The sequence below is a fragment of the Wyeomyia smithii genome, chromosome 2 (genome assembly GCF_029784165.1).
Source record: "Wyeomyia smithii strain HCP4-BCI-WySm-NY-G18 chromosome 2, ASM2978416v1, whole genome shotgun sequence".
NCBI classification, from domain to species: Eukaryota; Metazoa; Arthropoda; class Insecta; order Diptera; family Culicidae; genus Wyeomyia; species Wyeomyia smithii.
The window spans coordinates 103,119,954-103,137,721 of record NC_073695.1 but is presented as its reverse complement, the minus strand read 5'-3'; the positions used below and the strand labels follow the sequence as shown (position 1 = coordinate 103,137,721).

The following is a 17,768-nucleotide window of genomic DNA, read 5'->3' as shown; positions in this document are numbered from 1 at the left end:
CTTCGACGGGATCGTCAGATGTACCCTCATCGGTTGGCAAAAAGGAAAAGATGTTTCCTGTCGAGGGTGGCTCAGCCCTCTTAAGCATTTCTGCAAAAGAGCGCTTTGATCGTTCCTTAAGGGAACGCTTAATTTTTTCCTCGCGCTGTTTGTACGCGGGACACGCCGAAAGGTCATGCCGAGTTCCCTCGCAGTAAAGACACTTTTCAGTATCCTCACTGCAAGCGGTCTCAGCACGATTGCCTCCGCACTTGCTGCAGCGTGCCTTGTTGCAGCAGTAGGTGGCTGTATGACCTAACTTCTTGCAGGTTTGGCAATGCATGACCCGCGGTACGAACATGCGTACAGGCAGACGAACCCTGTCCAAAGAGATGTAGTTCAGCAGTGCGGATCCGGCGAATGTTACACGGAAGGAGTCCGAAGGGAGGAATTTCTTCTTCCCTTCTTCGATGGATACTGAATGCAATTGCTTGACATCCAGTATCTTTACATCTTGAATCAGGGGGTTCTTGAAGCAGCCAACCCCGTGACGCAAAATGTCATCGACCGTGAGGCTTCCTTCGGTAACCACACCGTCGATCTCCACGTCCTTGGCAGGGATGTACACGCGGTACTTCCTTGTAAAGAGCTCGTAGCTAGCAATTTCGTTTGCTTGCTTCAAGCTACTTACGACAACTCGCAGTTTGTTCGGTCTAACCTTCGTAATCTCGGTTACGGCCGAAAACTGTTTTGCCAGGTCTTTGCCTATTTGAATTATATTCAAAGGTTTTTTTATGGGCCGGAAGTAAACAACCTAGGGACCGCTAGCGGCATCTAGGTAAGCTTTTACCCGTATTTCCGGTACCCTTGGTACGGGGCTAGGTAGCGGGGGTGGTACAGGGGAAGGTAAGGGAGAACTGCTGGGGGAAATTTCAATTTCTTCCCCATTTGTTTCCACATCCAGGAAAAGTTGCACCTGCATGTCGTCCATTTTGCGGTAGCGTTACGCTCTACCGCACACAAACGAAAAATATTCGAATGTGGGGGGGGAACAAGTAGTTGATTTTTCAAACTACAATGGATCAAAATAAAAAAAGACAGTAATATTAATACTAATAACAATAGTAATAATATTAATAATAATAATAATAATAATTATAATAATAATAATTACAATAATAATTACAATAATAATAACAATTATAATAATATTAATAATAATAATATCGATAGTAATATATTAATAATAATGATAAAAAATCTAAAGTGAATACTTCACCGAACGTCTAAGTCACGACCTCACGGCTGATAGTAGGATCAATCGAATGTCTCCGCAGAACAAACAATGACGATCCAGCTTCGTGTTGTGACACAGTGGCCGTATCTTACACGCGACCTTGTAGATGCCACTTGTAGTTGACTTCCACTCGCTCGATCGTATGGTGGTCCGTGCTGCTAGCGGGGTAACAGCGGTGCGGGAGAATTGTTCTTGCTAATATATCAGCTGCGTATCAGATCACTGGCGGGGTAGCCTGCCCCTACCAGTGTGCAGAAGATGTTTCTGCCGATATATTGCAGACTACTGTTATCGCACAGCACAAGAAATAATCGAAAAAAAAACACCCGTACGATAACTCGTGTATTGTTATTTTGCGAATCACACGGAGATAAACAATTTGCGTCTAATCGAAACGAAAGCAAAACAACGAATGGATAAATTACCTAGAGTATTTAAAATAATTTTATAATTTGCTTTGTTTTGTGTATACGGTTTCACAAACTTTTACATCAAATAACATAGACGTATGACTGAAATTTTGAAATTTTGAAATTTTGCTTAGTGGGCAATAATACCGCTAGTGTCGCTATAAGCAAGCGTGCACATTCGTTATCGAAGACAAAAACCGTTTTACGAAAATAAGTTAGTAGGCAATAAGCTCACATGGTGGCGCATGAGTGTAACGTTTCGAATAAGGACGAAGATTTTTCATCGAAAAGTCACGTCTGTATGTCTGTGGCCTGAGTATTTCACCCCACAACCCGCACTAGAAAACAAAAAGTTTCGAGATAAATTTTTATAATCAACATTAAACTCAAAACCAGTTTTTTTAATAAAAAAAAAACCCAAACTAATCCACCTAGCGTACAGTGGTTTAAAAGTCCATTTTGACACGCTTAATTGATAACTCCTCGTACGCTGGGTATAGAATTTTGAGGTCTCCAGCAAAATTGATAGATATGACCCCCTGTATCTTTTGGTGCTATGAGATTTGTGATTAATCTACCTAAAAGGGAGATGCAGAATCCTTTTTTTTTTGTTTCATCAAGATACAGGGTTGGTGTCTTTGGTAGAGTTATAGGTAAAACCAATACGACTAATTTTGCCGAAGACACGAAATTCGTATCTCTTACTCAAATCGACTCAGACAGTTATTATTAAAAAAAAAGACCTGTCAAAACACATTTTTCAATCAAAAATATTTTTTTCTATTTTCTAGGCACTCACTATGTTCTACAAAGTTGTTAGTAGCATCAATATACACAATTGTCTGGAAGATAATATATTCGTATTGTTTAAAAAACTATGAGTTATGGACTATTTTTTATTTTTTTTTTGCCATCTTTCAAATCTCTGTGTCTTTCTTAGGGGCAGTTGGATGCAGATTCGGAAGTCAGCATATGAAAGTATAACAATAGAACTTCCAAACGCTGGTGGTTTTGCTAGTCTACGACTTTCTGCTGATGAGTTGTGTTCATAACAAAAACCTAAATTAATCCACCTAGCGGTCAGACCCAGCCTTTCTCATTCAAACTTATTATTTGTAAAAATAGATTAACATGAACGCTTCAATCCAATAAATGTATATTCACACTTAAGGTTTTAAAAAATTGATGTTGTAATCTATACATATACAAATGCAGTCCGGTCTGTTTGTCTGTCTGGCTGTCTGATTCATATAGGCTCGAAAACTACCGAACCGATCGACGTGAAAATATGTATGTAGGGGTTTTTGGTGCAGATAAAGGTTCCTATGATAGTTTGAGACCCCTCCTTCTTCTGGAAGGGAGGGGTTCCATACAAATGAAACACAAACTTCTGCACATCTCGAGAACTAATCAACTAAATGGAACCAAATTTGGCAGATAAATGTTTTTAGTGGTAAAAAATATGTCCATGATGTTTTGACACCCCTCCTTTTTTGGAAGGGACGGGTGCCATACAAATGAAACACAGATTTCTGCACATCCTGAGAACTAACCAACTGAATGGAACCAAATTTGGCAGGTGAATATTTTTAGAGGTAACAAATATGTGCATAATGGTTTGACACCCCTCCCGCTGCTATGAGAGAGGGGTCCCATGCAAATGAAACACAATTTTCGCACAACTCAAGAACCAATCAAGAAAATACAACCAAATTTGGTGTGAGAATGTTTTTCCTTCGTGAGACACTAGTTATGTTCAAATAAGTCATGTAATCTTTGAGATAATAGACTTTCGTTGTTTTATTAACAATTTAATACATAACAGTTGCTTAAGTTCGATTATAATCAAATAAAATGGGAACGTATAAGGCAGCCAAATTTTGAAACCACATGTTCAATCATAATTCATCAGTTAACGCTTAACTAGTCCGGTCATCTGATAATAATATTTATCAAATCGGTTGTGTAGTTTCTGAGATAATGAAGTTTCGTGAATTTCACATTTCGGTACATTACAGACGAAGTTACAGTTCGATTACAGTAAAATTCAATAGGGTGTTATGAGGCAGCCAGACTTTTCATTTGACACTAATTTTGTGGAAATCGGGTCAGCCATCTCTGAGAAAATTGAGTGAGTCCAAGTAGTCTTCGGAATATGTTCCTATTCATAGCTGAATTTCACATTTTTAAACATAACAGGCAAAGTAATAGTCCGATTGCAAAACAAATCAATAGGGTCATATGGGGCAACTAGACCTTCCATTTGACACTGGTTTTATGAAAATCGGTCCAGCCATCTCTGAGAAACATGAGTGAGATTAAACAGTCTTCAGAACACGTTTCTTTTCATAGCTTTTGAACCACAAGTTCAATCTTTATAAAACTCAAAAGTTAAGGGTATTTCAGGTAGCCCGTTCATTTGATACCAATTTTGTTCAAATCGGTTGTGTAGTTTTTGAGATTGTGATGTTTCATGATTTTTACATTTTGATACATAACCTCTGAACTAAAAATCCGATTACAATAAAATTTAATAGGGTCTTATGGGACAACAAGACCTTTCATTTGCAATTAATTTCATGAAAATCGGTCCAGCCATCATACAGAAAATGCTCAGCTTGTCGAGCTGAGTCGAGTGATATATGCCATTTGGCCCTTTGGAGCACTTTTATACTTTCGGTTTTGCAAGTGATTGCTATACCTTTCTAGGAGAAAGGCAAAACCTAAATTAATCCACCTAGCGGTCAGACCCAACCTTTCTCATTCAAACTTTTTATTTGCTAAAAAAAATTCACACGAACACTTCAATTTTCAGAAAAAAAAACACCTTGATAACATTTGCTAGATTTATTTTTCATCCTAAATAACAAATTTTTGATAGCCAACAGTGAAGCCACACCTAACATTTAAAACATAACATTCAAACACATATGAACATCCCACATAATCAATAACCATAAAACGTGCCTAACAACTAGTTCGGGAAATACTCACGACTGTATGGAATATGGCTAAACCATATGAATTATCATCTGTTTATAGTTATTGATTATGCTGGATACATTAACACATACAAATAACATGAAATAAATATGTTTCAAATATATGACACCAAATTTGTTTTTGATCGTGGTACAATCGAAACGTCACTGTGCTCATATTTAGGTTGGACTCGATTATATATCATTCGATTGAATATCATTTTAGATTCGATTATTTATAGTAGGATTTTTCTTCTCTTTCAAATATGCCATTCTTTTCACAACTTTTGAACCACATGTTCAATCATCATATTTCATCAGTAAACCTTTAACTAGCCCGTTAATTTGATACCACAGACCGATTACAGTGAAATTCAATACAGTGTTATGAGGCTGCTAGACCTTTTATTTGACACGAATTTTGTGGAAATCGGTTCAGCCATCCCTGAGAAAAGTGAGTGAGTTTGAGTAGTCTTCGGAATATGTTTCTTTTAAAATCTGGATTTCACATTTTAAAACATAACAGGCAAAGTAAAAGCCCGATTGCAAACAAAATCAATAGGGTCTTATGGGGCAACTAGACCTTCCATATGACACTGATTTTACGAAAATCGGTCCAGCCATCTCTGAGAAACATGAGTGAGATTAAACACTCTCCAGAACACATTTCTGTTAATAACTTTTAAACCACATGTCTAATCTCTATGAATTTCAAAAGTTAAGGGTTTTTTTGATAGCCCGTTCATTTAAAACCATTTTTTTTTTTAAACCGGTTGTGTAGTTTCTGAGATAATGATGTTTCGTAATTTTTACATTTTGAAACATAACCTCTAAACTGAAAATCCGATCGCAATAAAATTCAATAGGGTCTTATGGGGCAACCAGACCTTCCATTGCAATTGATTTCATGGAAATCGGTCCAGCCGTCTCTGAGAAATACGAGTGAGATTGGGAGAGCGTTACACACACATACCTTTAGTTTTTGCAGTGATTGCTATACCTTTCTAGGAGAAAGGCAGAACCTAGTTTTTACCCTCTTTCAGCAAAAAACTAGAAATATCTTTACAACAAATGAAAATATCAAACCAATATATTCTACAAAAGTGTAAGGTTCAGCAGAATGAACAAAAACTTAGAACATCTTGAAACAATTCGAAATGAAACGATTACAAAAAAAGTTATGGACAAAAAACTAATTTTGAGGGGTGTTTTCCTTTATTTCAGTACTCGGTTGGATACAACTAGAAACAGCTGAACTCCTTTGAGTAATGCAGTTCTTTTGACAAACTTTCAAATGCATACAGTCTGGTTTGCTGCTATCTGCAACCTTCGGAGAAATACGGACTCAAAATATGGTTATTTTCAGCAAAAAACTAGAAATATCTTCACAACAAATAAAAATATCAAACCAATATATTCTACAAAAATGCGAGGTTTGGCAGAATGAACAAAATCTTAGAACATCTTGAATTCTTTCGACGATTACAGAAAAAGTTATGGACGAAAAACTAATTTTGAGGAGTGTTCCTCGTGAAACTCTATTTCGTCATATCAAACGTATAGATAGAAGATTGCAGTGTTCAGCAATTCTTTTTCTTATAGATTTTCCTACAACTTTGCTGAAGAAAGCAATCTGGTATTTGGAAAATTAAAAAAAATAGTTTTTATATCTAACTACTAGGGGGATTGATCAAAAAACCGAAAACGCTAAAAGATAGGGCTTGTTATATTGAATAAACTTGCTGAAAACACTGGGTACATAAAATCGTGAAATATTGATCAAATCTAAAACGATCACGATTTTCCGAGTTTAGACCATTGTGCACTGTGTAGCGGTCAGACCCAGCCCTTCTCATTTAAACTTATTATTCGTTAAAATAGATTTACGTGAACACTTCAATCCAATAAATTCACTCTTTGGGTTCCAAAATTTTGATTTTGTTTCTGAAGTAATAATTGAAGTATAAAATATGAAATTTTACATAATGCTAGTGCATAAAAAATACCGAAATAAGAGAAAGGACTCCTAATTTCGAACACTTTAGTCACGAGCAATACCGAGAATGTTCAAAAAGTACAATACCACATTTAATTATGTTGAGGCCTTATATTTTGATCAAAGCAGGTATAGTTTTAAATTTCTTTCTTTCCATAACTATTTCTTTTCTTTCCATAACTATTGACCAACATATCAAATTGTTATGAAGTTTGTTATTTGTAAATTTGAGAGTTGACTCGTTCGTATGACACTAGTTATGTTGCAATAAGTCGTGAAATCCTTGAGATAATAGACTTTCGTTATTTTTACAATTTAATACATAACATAATACATAATAATGGGAACCTATAGGGCAGCCAAACTTTGGAATCACGTGTTCAATCATTATAATTCATCAGTTTACCCTAAAACACCCCGTTCATCTGATATCAATATTGTTCAAATCGGTTGGGTAGTTTCTGCGATAATGAAGTTTCGTGATTTTCACATTTTGATACATTACAGACGAAATTACAATCCGATTACAATGAAATTCAATACAGTGTTATGAAGCAACTAGACCTTTAATTTGACACTAATTATGTGGAAATCGGTTAAGCCATCTCTGAGAAAAGTTAGTGAGTTTAAGTAGTCTTCGGAATATGTTGCTTTTAATAGCTGGATTTCACATTTTTAAACATAACAGACTAAGTTATAGTCCGATTACAAAAAAAAATCAATAGGGTCTTATGGGGCAACTAGACCTTCCATATGACACTGATTTTATGAAAATAGGTTCAGCCATCTCTGAGAAACATGAGTGAGATTAAATAGTCTCCAGAACACTTTTCTTTCCATAACTTTTAAACCACATGTCCAATCTTTATAAAATTCAAAACTAAGGGTTTTTTGGTAGCCCGTTCATTTAAAATCAATTTTGTTAAAATCGGTTGTATAGTTTCTGAGATAATGAACTTTCGTGATATTCACATTTTGATAAATAACACACAAACTAGAAATCCGATGACAACAAAATTTAATAAGGTCTTATGGGGCAACTAGACCTTTCATTTGAGAATAATTTAATGAAAATCGGTCCAGCCATCTCTGAGAAAATCGACATACACACACACCTACACACACACACACACACACACACACACACACACACACACACACACACACACACACACACACATACATACATACACATACAGAAGATGCTCAGCTTGTCGAGCTGAGTCGAGTGATATATGCCATTGGGCCCTTTGGAGCACTTTCATACCTTTGGTTCTGCCAGTGATTGCCATACACTAAGGTCGCTTTTTACGCGGGGGATGCGTTCCAAATTTGTATGGGCCCGCGTAAAAACGACTTTTTTCAGTTGCAAATATAACAAAGAAAACCGTCCCAAAACGTTCAAACCTCGTTTGAATATGATAGTGGCCAATCTAGAGACTAAAATGCAATATTTTTAATTTTGAGTATTTACACCAAAAGTTGTGAAATTTTTAAAAACTGATATATGATCACTCGTGGCCTAAAACGGAAAACGTGATTGAAATGAGGCCGATATCTTGTACCGTTTTTGAGTAATGGAGGAAAGCAACCCGCTTAAAAAAAAACGCGTAAAAAGCGACCTTACTGTACCTTTCTAGGAGAAAGGCAAAAAAGTTGGTTATGGATACCAATTACTTTAACTAAGGTATTGATGCTGAATATCTCTACTCCACTGATCCTAAAATGGGTGACTTCCCTAGATTGCTCGGTATATTTTTTTTTTTTGTTCACATAACATTTATTTGACTTAACACAATACAATTTAATGTTTAACGGCCTTATTCTTTTACCCCAACCCAAAGAATCCATATAATGAATAACTATATTGTTGTGGTAAACCCGTATCATTTTAAAAAAAAAGTTGAAAAAACGATACTTCTAGAAAAAGTGTGCTTTACCCGTGTTCTATCGTGCGAGCCCGGTACGCCACATTATGTCGCGTCTCGTTAGTCGCCTAAACGCCGGGGTAAAAAGATTTTCGCAGTAAAAGGTTTCTCTGAATATTTCGCGGATAGCATATGACGCTTTCAACGTCACCAAAATTCCATTGTTAGCCAAGCGGGAAACTCGGAGATTTTAGTTCATCCACATGAGTGGGACAAGCTGGGAAGCAGCGAAACCGACATGCTGAAGGCTTAGAGTAATTAAATTTTCTTTATAAACACTTTCTTTGTAATTAAATTCTAAGAGCATCCAAACTCGGAATTTCATTTGCATAGTTTTTATTCCCGAGCAGAGCTCAGGAACAGATACAGCCAAGTTTGCCTGGCACTCTTAGCTTAGTGTTCCAGACATTTCACGGCAAGATGCAATCTGATGCATTCCTTTCAACAGAGGGAAACAACAGAGGGAAGGAATTTTCTGTGTATTTCAAAAAGATAGAGCTATTGTTTCTTGAGAAGGCTTGTTTGCATTCTATTTTCATTTTAGCCGGAATCCTCTTAGACATAGATATAAGAAATTATAGGGTAATTCACTAGAAAGATTAGATTGGTTGGTAGAAACATAATAAAGTATCACATGCAACAGTTGCAAATCCTTAGTGTTGATTATTCGACGGCAGCCGTTGCATATGGCTACCGGTACCCCGGTACGGCTCTCTACGATCAAAAGGAGCGGCACTGTTATTATTCGTGATTTATTATGCACTCTGTAGTTAGATTCAAATGTCCCCTTGCTATCACATATGTCATTGGTGTTCTGCTTCATGTGGTAGAGTTCTATCCTCGTACCAGATCAACTAGCCGTGCAGGCGTAATGGCTGATTACGTACTGTAATACGACAAAAGCAGCAGCAACAGTTAATATGAATCAGCTTTGTAATCTGAGGAATTACATACTAACCGTTGAAAACAAAAGGTCGAAGTGAAAATAAGCCGCGGAGAAAGTTTGAATAATGCTCTCTTAGTTACATTCCACAAACACAAAGTCCATCTGAAGAAACGATTTTTTTTTTTGTAGAAAAGACTAAAACAATTGAGACTGTCAATTTAGTTTAGTTTATTAGAAAATATTTTTAAGCATTTGTTGCATTTTTGTATAGTTATTTACAAATATTCACTGCTACCTACTTATTCATATGAAGAAAATTTATTCGATTTCATCTTTTAAGTTGTTCGTAAGTTAAACCATGAAAGCGACAAGAAAAGCATTACATATATACATGTATCATTAATCACTTTCCGTCCTGCTGCACTGATCTAAATATAGAAAATATAGAAAAAGTTTCACGGAATTACACTGTATGACAAATCCTAAAGCCACGATGAAGCTCACCTGACAATGGTTGGATTATTCATAAAAACCAGCAGGGAAAATATGTCCGCTATCAGATTTCCAACATTCGGGAACAAACAGCCTGTGTACATGCTGTACTTCTAAATTATACACTCCACCCACGTCTCGTACAGCAAGCATAACCCTCAACCGACGGAAAGTAGGTAAACGAATCTCAACAGTACCGGTGTAGAGCTATCGAGGCTAGGCGCATCCGTCTAATTTATTTATTTGGCTTATTTTCGCTCAGCGAAGAAAATGAATGATTAAATATTTAGCTATTACTATTTAGCTATTATTATTTAGCTTATTACGGATATTCGAGTAAATTGTTCAAACAACAGACGAAAATAACAACACTAGAACTTAATCAAACCTAGACTCTCATTTTTACTAAGTGTTGCGAATGTTTTTGAGTTGTTGCACTGAAATTTTTTGTTTATCTGGCACAGACTTTGCAGGAAATGGATAGTTTACGGTTACAGGTTCTAGAATCACGACCGCAAGATAAAAAAAACCTTCGTTCAAGGATAATCATTTAGTTTCTTTAGATGATATGTTTAATTTTTTTGAACACTTTTTGACCTGGATTTAATTATATTACCACGAAACTTCTTTTGAAAATTTTTGTGGATAACTAGGAGTTATACAAATGAAAAAACATGCGGTTTGATACGATAAAGTATAGTAATAATTTTCGTATAATGAATATATAATGAATAATTTTGAAATTATGTCTTCAATAATGTTCTAGTTTCATCTTATACGTTTGCGACAATCGATCACCATTTTTATTGACGCAAATTTTGTTGCGAATAATTTGGGCATTTTAAATACACAGTATTAGCAAAAGCTACGAGAGAATACTAAAATAAAGAATCGATCTGCTTCGGCTCAACAAAAAAAAGCAAGAGCAATAAACGAAATTTTGAACCGAAGAACAGTATGATAGAAGCAATTTAGTAAAACACAAAAAAAAATATGAGCAAATAAAAATTCACGTTTTCTTTCCTCAAAAATATTCTTTTTTTTATGTACATTTTCCGATTTTCAGATGTTGATCATAATGTTGTACAGCTTTGTTGGAAACAGGATATCAATCTAACATGCTGTCTGTTTTTGTAATATAATAATGCATTCAAAATTCATTAGCGCTTTTCACATTTTGCCATCATTCTATTATCATCATGAAATTGCAAAAGTAATTGCTTAGCGTCAAAACACTGGAGTGAAAGAGAAACAACACGTAAAATTGTAGGACAAAACAAGTCTTGTATTATTGAGTCATCATTCAGCCGTAGCTTTCAGCAATTTTGATTTGAAGCATGTTTTCAGATGAAAATTAGTTAAAAATATATATGGACAAACATATCCTAGGGGCCTCAGGCTCGTTGGGTTCTAGGTATTGAAAATTTAAACAGAATGATAACAACGAATTCTCACATATCATAGCAGCAAATTCAACCGTACCTACCTTAATTGTATTAATATTTTCCTTGCTGTCTTTCTGTCTGTAACACGAAAATCTTCCACTGCAGTATTACCACAATGCACTGTAGGGCGGGATCGAATCAACAGACTGCGAAAAAAATGCAACGACCGAGAGCCGAAATTTGCCGGCAGTTGTCTTTTCCCGGACGATTGTGGATTCAGTAAATCCCTAAAACATTTATACACCACGAAAAATAACTGCGTTTCTACCGGTCGGAAGAATGGTGCACAATACCGCCTATAGGCTTTTGTGTTTCCGCTTTTCACTATTTCACTTCCGCACAATAATCACTTTAAGCAACGGCAACGCTCTATTTTTTCCAAGCGGCCAGTTTTGCCCTTATTTATCCTTATGTGTTGTTTTCTTTCACAGAGATACAACCCGCAAGCACGATAAAAGTAGCATAAACTTGAAATATTATGCCGCTTCAGCTTGTGTCTGTGGCAGACTTCTTTTCTTTCAGTCACAGGGTCTAAGTAGAATTAAATTCTCTCAATTTGTTTGTCTGCACTACGCGGGAATTTTTCTGCCGTCTCAATTCCTCACAAGCGCCTCATAAAAAAATTCTCCACTGCGCCTTATAAGAAATATTCTGCACCACGCCAGCGGAAGTCCGAGATAAGAAGATCTGTACTTGACACTAATGATTCGAATTTAAGTTTTAACACCACGATAAAACGAAAGCAGTTGAAACTATGCTCTCGATACACGCATGTACAAGTTTATACAGATACACGAAGTTCGAGCGTCATGAATTCAGCTTCCTAATTGAAAAAGTCCCCACAATCCACAAACTTAAAATAATGACGAGAGCGTGTTTGCCTATCAGTGTGTACAGTGTCACACTTCATCCAATTCCAGGAGAATCACTACAATTAATTAGTCACAAGACACCGAGAGTGAATTATTTATTTAATTTCCACACAACCTACCACAAGAACCTCCCCAACGACGTCTTTTCGACACGTATCGTCTAGGTCCCGTCACAATCAGACAAACTTCCCATACCACCGGTAAACCAAAGGGTATCAGCCCAAGTGGGTGGTTGGCCGCGCCACCCTTCAACAATTGTAACTGTCTGACTGAATGGAATCCGTATCAACCACGCGACTGTTCATTGAAGAAAACGTCCAACTCGAATACCGGTCCACGAAAGACTGCCGGATAGCATGGATGCTGGATGATATCTCTTGTGTCTATGTGATTCTAGCGGAGCGGTCATAATATGTACTACAATCGCGAGAGAGTACCACTATTCTTGCACTCACCATGAGCGAAACCCACACCGATATCGTGTTGAGATTAAAAACGAAACCGGATGCAACAGTGAGAGAACTCTGTGAGATGTACGATGCGTCGCTGTCGCAGGATCTAAACAGAAATGAGAGATGCTTGTTCCTTTTCCTGTGTGCACTATGTTCACTTCCCACGCGGCAGTTGCAGGGTAAAGTTTAGGGGTCGCATTGGAAAGGTGAGTGTAGACTATTGAAAAATCTAGCCAACGGCGAAAACTTTCAATGCTGCCACCCGCTGAACTCCAGGTACGATGCTGATCCAACAAACCAGTCTGTCTCCAATAAACAGGAAAAGCAAACAGCAGAATGTTAGCACACCAATTAAGCTTTATTTTTCTTTATACCTATTATAATATCAAATATCTATGATTTTCGTTTTAATTTTCTGAACTGTTGTTATTTTATAGTAGTTAGTTGAATAGAATATGCTTTTTGGAATTTAGGAATATAACAAACAAGATTTTAAAAAATCTAGGTTCACACCTGTAATCGTTATTGTAGTTTACACATCTTGCAGGTATATATTGTAAGGAGACATCCAGGCACACCGTGCTCAATAATTTCGGTTACAATTTCAAAACTCCACAGAGATCTATTGCAAGAGATGAGGCGGGCAACTCGTTCAAGTTTTTCCTGGATATCTCCAGTTTTTTTGGGCAAACCAGCGAAACAGCTAAATGTTGAATATCTGCAGTTTTTTTTATCCAGCTTTCTGTTCATCACCACATTTATTGAATTCATTTCCCTCAAATGTATAATCCTTTTAGTATTTCATGCATTCATGGCCTTCGGTTTTCTGGTTCGAATCGAAGTCAAGTCGCATTTTCTAGTTAACATGCAAAGTACGATGCAATATATGTATATATGTATTATTTACGCAACATTTTCAACCGAAAATCGAACTAATTTCTGTAGAAGCTTTAAATTCTTGCATCCAGTTTTCTCCAGTTTTTAATTTCGAATTCTTCCAGCATTTTTTTTTAAATAAGCGTAGTCAACCGCTTCATCGATCGCTTCGAGTAATGGGCCGACGCCAGATCCGGCCAAAACAATGCGTCTTAGGCCTCCCGGCCAGGCGCACGCAGCGATGTAAACAATTTTCCTTCGGTCTCCCTATTCAGCGTCCTTTAGAGCTTATTGTCGCTCAAAGTCGTCGCACTATAGAATTTCAAGCGGACAAAAATCGGAAAAGTGGCATCTTTTTACTAACAGGAGCTCCAGGGCTGGGTTTTGTTTATTTCAAGTTTAGGGTGCCTACTCATAATTTCAAAAGAGTCTAGCTGCGACCAAGCATTTAAAACCGTTTTGAACATTGTGGTTTTCATAGGAAATATACAAAATCTAAAAAAATATTTATTTTCAAGGTTTAGGTATTTAACAAAGGTAACAAGTTCTGAAGAGTTTTGCTGTGACCACCTGCGACCAAGTTATTTGAAATGTTTAAAAAATGCTTGGTCCCACTAGGAAATACAAAATATCAAATATATTGTCACCCTATTTTTACACTGGACACCCTAACAGGCAAATAGAAAATTATAAGTCTATTTTTTGGCTGATGACCAACCTCGGCAACTGCGAGCAAAACTGAAGCACATAAATACATATTCTACCATATCTCCGGAAAGCCTCGATCTATACTCACCAAATGAGAAATAGAAGGGCAGTCACTTAAAGGGGAAGAGGGACTAGATTCCGAACAAATCTATGTATAATTTCCACTTTTCATAAAAAACACACGCCTTTATTAGAATTTGACCACATTACAGTCACAAATAATCTAAAGTAATTTGTTTTGATCATAACAAGTAGAAAAAATACCGGAAGTGTTGAAAAAATGCTGGAAATATTTTTGTCCGCATGCTTGTATGAAAATGTTCATCTGAGCAATGAACCTATAAATATGTTGACATTGAACGGTATTCGTCGAAAAGGGGTTGAAAAATATTACCGCAAATGAAACACTCAAAAACGAAGAAAACAACCCAAAAATAACCAATTTGTATTCACTTCTCACAAACCAGTCGGCAGGTCTCGGCAGCCAAATTGTGTTTTGGACATATGGTGGTTAACTAACGAACATTTTAATGCATTGCACTTACCTAAATTCGCTTAAGAACAATGTTGAATTGACATATGAAAATACATTGGTGATATCTAGCCTTGGTGCTACATTCCGATTCGGAACTTGACCTTCTGTTTACTATACACAGACTTCGCAGCCAACCGTTAAGTGTACAGGACAATTGCGGGGCTAGCGCTACGATCCTTCTGACACTAACAGTCTCTCCCGAGTCAGGACTCGAACCTACGACGACTGGCTTGTTAGGCCAGCATCGTACCTCGGGACCAGCTGGGTAGGCATTGGTTATATCTATTTATATCAAAATCTATCTATTTTACCGTTGGCTCAGTCGTTAACAACACAATACAATATTCTTGAAACTACTTGAAAAGGCTTCACATTCTTTGGTTTTGGACCTCCATATCAAAAAACCTCGTTGGAATACTTAATTTCACTGAAAAGGGGTGAAATGGCACTTAAACCAATACACTTTTTACAACTGTTTGAAAGTGAATACTATGCGCACTTCCATGCCTCACAGTTAACAATTCCTTCGTAATAAAATACAATAATTGATGCCATTGTTAGCTTCAGACTACGAAGGATGCCTCTTAGGTGAAGGAAATACCAAAATTATGAAATTTGATTTTTGCCTTTATGACCTATGGGGGAACCACAGTACGTAGTCTCCCGATTTTCGCCGATTGAACGATGAGTATTTCTCCCAACAGCTGATGCAACATCCGCCTCCGCCATGATTCATCTCTCATCTGCAGCACCTTCCGTTCGAAAACCCCGAGGGCGCGTTGGTCTTCCACAAGCATGGTCTAGGTTTCGTGGCCGTAGTTTTGCCGATGGTGCGGTAGCGGATTTTATTCGAGCGGAGCTTCTTCCGGAGTCCAAAGTAGGCACGACTTCCTGTCATAAGGCGTCGACGAATTTCCCTGCTGGTATCGTTGTCAGCCGTCACCAGTGAGCCGTAATACACGAACTCGTCTACCAACTCGATTATATCACCGCTAGTATGACCTCGTGGCGGGAGGTTTATATTGTCTCCTCTGGAACTTCTTCCTTTCGTGTATTGAGTCTTCGATGGCCAGTCCAATTCGTCCGGCTTCAGCCTTCAGTCTGATGTACATCTCCGTCATCTTCTCAAGGGTTCGTGCTACAATATCAATGTCATCGGCAAAGCCAAAAAGCTGAACAAACCTTTTGAATATCGTGCCACTCCTGTCGATACCAACCCTAGGTATCACACCTTCCAAAGCGATGTTGAATGACAAGCACGATAATACATCACCTTGCCGTAAGATTCGAAGGGACTCGAGAGTGCCCCCGAAATTCGAACTACGCACATCACCCGATCCATCATCGACTTGACCAACCGTGTCAGTTTATCCGAAAAAAACGGTAATCGTGCATAATCTGCCATAGCTGATCCCGATAGATTGTGTCGTATGCCGATTTGAAATCGATAAACAAATAATGTGTGGGCACATTATATTCACGGCACTTCTGTAGGACCTGCCGTACCACGAATATTTGATCCGTGATGGCGCGGCCACCAATAAATCCCGTTTGATATTGCCCCACGAATTCCCTCGCAAACGGTGATAATCGATGGCACAGAATTTGAGAGAGTACCTTGTAGACGGTTATTGCATGGTAGTTGCAGCATTCCAACTTGTCGCCTTTTTTTGTAGATGGGGCGCACTGTACCCTCCATCCACTCCTCCGGTACTACCTTTTTCTCCCAAATCTTGGCAATAACCCAGAGCAACGCCTTAGCCAGTGATTCACCACCGTGTTTCGACAGCTCGCTGGGAAGTTGGTCAGTTCCAGCGGCTTTGTTTTTTTTTTCAATCGGCCGGTCTCCTCTTTAACCTCCTGGAGGTCAGGGGCTGGAATTCTGTCGTCATCTGCGCGTACACCGAGATTTACTACCACTCCGTCGTTGTCCTCTGCTACATCGCCATTGAGGTGCTCATCGTAGTACTTTCCCCCTTTCAATCACCTCACACTTGTTCGTGAGAAGGTTGCCGTCCAGGTCCCTACACATGTCAGCTTGTAGCACATAGCCTTCGCGGGAACTGTTCAGATTCTCTTAGAACTTTCGTGCGTCATTCGCTCGGTACAGGTCCTCCATCGCCTTGCGATCTCGATCTTCCTGCTAGCGCTTCTTCTTCCGTAAGACCGAGTTTTGCCTGTTCCGTGCGTGTCGGTAGCGCTTCACGTTCACACTCGTTTGGTGGTGCTGCATTCTCGCAGGCAAGAGACAATATTCCTAATTTCCGCGTCGATGCAGCTACAATGGAAAGCTATATGGAAGTCCCCGGTTTCTCTGCCCCAGCCGCGCCTATCGCAGCCAGCACTCATCGCAGTCGTCTCGGTCCTAAGAGCAAGTGTGGGTTGGGGGTCTTCCGAACTGGTTTAGCAGACAAGTATAGCAACGATTTGGCCCACTCGATGTCTGATGCCGCTTCGAATTCTAGCTGCACTCTCAGCACTTCGAACTCCACATCAGCAATACAAGCAACAAGCTGTCAGCCTTCTAGCCGCCATCAAAAGATCAACGCCAACCGGAATATCGACGGTATAAACAACGTTGTCGGTGATTTCCGCGTAGCTGTCTCGGATCTTTGCTATGACATCATAGTTATTACGAAGTCTTGGCCGGATTCGCGCACACTTTCTCGTCAAGTGCTCGGCCATAACTACGCTGACAATAGTTGCAAATATGCTAATCGGGCGGTCTTGTGGCTGTCAATTCTAAGTTCGAAGCAAAAGCTTTAGAGAATGCCGCTTATTTAAGTCTTGGTTTGAACAGAGATCAAACTTGTTGATCGTACGTTGTCTCTCTGCGCTCTGTACAAACCTCCGGATCGAACACATCCTGAAAGAAAGCAAAAGACGAAGACCAGAACAACCGCATTTTAGA

General features: G+C 38.3%; 1 protein-coding gene across 2 annotated transcripts in view; it reads right to left on the bottom strand.

Moving 5' to 3' along the window:
- LOC129723539 (peroxidasin) overlaps nt 1-12,647 on the bottom strand; it is a 248,700-nt gene extending 236,053 nt beyond the window's left edge. For both annotated transcript variants that reach the window (XM_055677818.1, XM_055677819.1), the window contains exon 1: nt 11,456-12,647. The gene's annotated coding sequence lies outside the window, so the exon portion shown is untranslated. The remainder of the gene's footprint in view (nt 1-11,455) is intronic.
- Between the last annotated feature and the right edge of the window lie 5,121 nt (nt 12,648-17,768).